Here is a 4,647-nt window from a genome sequence, read left to right on the forward strand (position 1 = left end):
TCCATTGGAACGACAGATTTCATGACGATGACTGCATGACAATAAACGTAGGTTGAAGCTATACTGAAGAAAGACGAATGCTTATGAAGCTCGTTAGGTTATGTACTTCATTTCGTATCCATTCACATAGTGTTAATATTCTCGCTTCTCACTGCTAACAGATGCAATGAACTACTTTCCACGATTTCCTCCGTACCACTAAGCAATCGTCAGCACTTCGGAAAGCGATCGCTGAGGAGGAACAATTTTTTTTGACTGTCAGAGAAAGCAAATAGCGGTATTAAGAGCCTTTATTCAATGATCAGCCAGAACATTATGTCCACCAACCAACTGTCGACACAAGCCCGTCCAGGCGATGGCAGCGTCATCTAGCGAGGAATGACTGCCAGTCAGACACAAACATGGTGCATGTATTACATGTACATGTATGCTGCCTGTGTGTAGAATGGGGAAGGCGGGCGATCTAGCTAAGTCTGACCGAGGGCACATTTTTAAAACCTCTGAGGCTCGGTTCAAATGGTTCAAATGACTCTGAGGTCATCAGTCCCCTAGAACTTAAAACTACGTAAACCTAACTAACCTAAGGACATGACATACATCCATGACCGAGGCAGGATTCGAACCTGCGATCGTAGCGGTCGTGCGGTTCCAGACTGTAGCGCCTATAACCGCCCCGCCACTGGGGCCGGCTCTGAGGCTCGGTAAGAGCATTTTGGAAACTGGACAACTTGTTGGGAGTTCGAGGGGTGCTGTGTTGAATGTCTTCAACACGTGGCGAAACTAATATTAAACCACGTCCGGACGTCGTCGGGTTGGGCGTCCACCCCTAATTGCAGTTGTCGGACGTCGCAGGCTGGGCAGACGAATAAAACAGAACAGGTGGCGGAACTGACATTGGACTTCAATGCTAGGCAGAGTACAAGTATGTCTGAACACAGAGGACACCGAATATTCCTAACGATGGGGCCTCCTCAGCCGACGCCCCATGCATGTCTCAATGTTAACACCGTGACATCGACAGTTACAACTATAATGGACACCTGTCCATCGATACTTGACGTTACCGCAGTGGCAGAACTGATAAATCCCCAAACAGCGTATCCAGACACTCTGGGATGATGATGGCATTGAAACAGAGGATGACACACACTGAAATACTAACCAACTTTTTCCAAAGCTGTTTCACACAGGAAGATCGCACTGCAGTTCTTTCTCTAAATCCTCGCACCAACTAAAAAATGGCTGACACAGGAATAAGTGCCCAAGGAATATAAAAGCAACTGAAATCACTCAACAGAGGAAAGTCCACTGGATCTGACGGGATAGCAAAACGATTCTACACAGAGTACGCGAAAGAACTTGTCCCCCATCTAACAGCCGTGTACCGCAAGTCTCTACAGGAACGGAAGGTTCCAAATGACTGGAAAAGAGCACAGGTAGTTCCAGTTTTCAAGAAGGGTCGTTGAGCAGATGCGGAAAACTATAGGTCTATGACATCGATCTGTTGTAGAATTTTAGAACATCCTCTTTGCTCGCGTATCACGTCATTTCTGGAAGCGCGGAATCTACTCTGTAGGAATCAACATGGATTCCGGAAAAAGCGATCGTGTGAGACCCAACTCTCTGTATTTGTTCATGAGACCCAGAAAATATTAGATACATTCTCCCAGGTAGATGCCATTTTCCTTGACTTCCGGAAGGCGTTCGATACACTTCCGCACTGTCGCCTGATAAACAAAGTAAGAACCTACGGAATATCAGACCAGCTGTGTGGCTGGAATGAAGAGTTTTTAGCAAACAGAACACAGCATGTTGTTCTCAATGGAGAGACATCCACATACGTTAAAGTAACCTCTGGCGTGCCACAGATGAGTGTTAAGGAACCATTGCTTTTCACAATATATATAAATGACCTAGTAGATAGTGTCGGAAGTTCCATGCGGCTTTTCGCCGATGATGCTGTAGTATACAGAGAAGTTGCAGCACTAGAAAATTGCAGCGAAATGCAGGAAGATCTGCAGCGGATAGGCACTTGGTGCAGGGAGTGGCAACTGACCCTTAACATAGACAAATGTAATGTATTGCGAATACATAAAAAGAAGGATCCTTTATTGTATGATTATATGATAGAGGAACAAACACCGGTAGCAGTTACTTCTGTAAACTATCTGGGATTATGAGTACGAAACGATTTGTAGTGGATTGATCATATAAAATTAATTGTTGGTAAAGCGGGTGAAAGTCTGAGATTCATTGAAAGAGTCTTTAGAAAATGTAGTCCATCAACAAAGGAGGTGGCCTACAAACACCCGTTCGGCCTATAATTGAGTATTGCTCATCAGTGTCGGATTCGTACCAGGGCTAGTTGACAGAGGAGATAGAGAAGATTCAAAAAAGAGCGGCGCGTTTCTTCACAGGGTTATTTGGTAAGCGTGATAGCGTTACAGAGATGTTTAGCAAACTCAAGTGGCAGGCTCTTCAAGAGAGGCGCTCTGCATCGCGGTGTAGCTTGCTGTCCAGGTTTCGAGAGGGCGCGTTTCTGGATGAGGTATCGAATATATTGCTTCCCCCTACTTATACCTCCCGAGGAGATCACGAATGTAAAACTAGAGAGATTCGAGCGCGCACGGAGGGTTTCCTGCAGTCGTTCTTCCCGCGAATCATACACGAGTGGAACAGGAATGGGAGGTAACGACAATGGCACGTAAAGTGCCCTCCGCCACACACCGTTGGGGGCCTTGCGAGGTATAAATGTGGATGTAGCTTCTTCATGATTCCGGTAGGAGGGCTCGAATCCGTCGTCTCCCAGGGGAAGAGCACCTGGGCACCTAAACTGCGTGACGGAGACAAGCTGGGGGCGGCTCCTTTGTGCTCTGGAGAACATTCAAGTGGGCATTGATGAGTCCAGTGGCGCTCGTGCAATGCACCATAACGGTCAAGGAGTATCGAACACTGGTTGCAGACCACGTGCTCCCTTTCACGACGATAATGTTTCCCGATGGCAGTGGCATTTTTCAGTAAGATAATGCGCCGTGTCAGAAGGCCAGGAGTGTGATGGATTGGTCCGAGAAAGACAGTTGCGAGTTCCACAATTGATTTGGCGGCCCCCAACACACCAGATCTGAAACCAATCGAATACATCTGGGATGTGACAGAACGCGGCGTCAGAGTTCATCGCCCTCTCCCCGGAATTTAAGGGGCGTAAGTGATTAGTGTGCAGATGTGATGCCAACTCCTTGCAGCGACCTACCAAGGCCTAATCGCTTCCGTGCCACGAAGCGTCGCCGCTGTTATCCGTGCCAAACCTGGAAATACCGGCTATTACAGAAGTGGTCTCAATTATCTGGGCAATCAGTGTAAAACAGTCAGTTGTTCTTCTAGCGGCCAGCTGGTGCGTGATGGTCTCTGGTTCCAGCGCTCTGCTGTTTTCTCTGGGCTGACGGATGATGTCTGCCGCCATCTCCCCAACAAAGCTGTACAAGGTATTCTACTACTCCACAAACGCACAACATACATTACACATAAAAAGTTGCAAAATTTTACATGTCCCTTTACCAATGGTTTATTTGTCTCTTGCTGTTTCAGTAGATTGAAGAGAAACCTAAGAAAATTATATCCCAATAACATGCGAAATCATTCTGACCAAGTACAAATTATGCAGATGAATTCAATCGCTGTTGACAAGCCCTCATAGAACTCTCAAATTTAGGAAGTGCTGACTTCAGCGCTTTACTCGCTGTTCCCACAATCATGTCCATTATAATCATCCGGGCTGTTATGCCGTGGTCGGTTGATGAATTCTGTGTCAATTGCCAACGTTTCGTCTCCGACTGCGGGACACATCTTCAAGAGGGTCCGTAGCTCGATGGAAGGTCCAACACACCCACTGGCTCGCTACGGACTGCCGCTAAATTCCGTGACCGCGCGCTCCTGCGCCGCGGTGTGACGTCACGTGTTTTGAAAACGTCAGTGCAATTGGCCGCTGTCCGTCGCCGTCGATCGCCGTTGCCATCACCCAGTAGTGGACGGGTGGTACACATCTTCTTTAACACGGGCATCCATAATCCGCTTAATTTCACGCCCTCCTCCTTTCGATTGAAATTATGAGGGTGTTTAGCGATTTCAATTACCTCCCTGTAGAGACTTTCGTAATATCCGCTTGTGGCCTCTAGTACCTGCGTCTCCTCGAAACGAATGTTGTAGTTCCCTGGCTGGAAAGCATGCTCCGCAACAGCTGATCGTTCCGTTTCTCCTCTTCTTATGATGGACGTGATATTTCCGGCCGTGAAAGTCTACATTTCAGTATGTTCCCACAATGTTTGTATGAGATAAAGTTTGTGCGATTGAAATGTGCTATCGAGGTGTGGTATAGTACTTAAGCTTCTTGCCTCCCCCCCCCCCCTCCAGAAACTGAAGTTAAAATTAATATGACTGAATAATGTCTAGTTATTTGAATGGAAACTTATGGGCGAGAGAAGTAGCTTTCCAACTAATTTTAAATGATCCCACACAGGAAGAAATTTGGTTACTGCTTTGAATTCCGAAGTCTATAAAACAAAATGATTACAAGTTACAGCTCATAATCATACTTTGACTCTCGTTGTCCAAGTTACCACCTGGAATAAAATCTCTGTGGCTCTACGGAAT

Source organism: Schistocerca gregaria, chromosome 1 (assembly GCF_023897955.1).
Source record: "Schistocerca gregaria isolate iqSchGreg1 chromosome 1, iqSchGreg1.2, whole genome shotgun sequence".
In the NCBI taxonomy this organism is placed as follows: domain Eukaryota; kingdom Metazoa; phylum Arthropoda; class Insecta; order Orthoptera; family Acrididae; genus Schistocerca; species Schistocerca gregaria.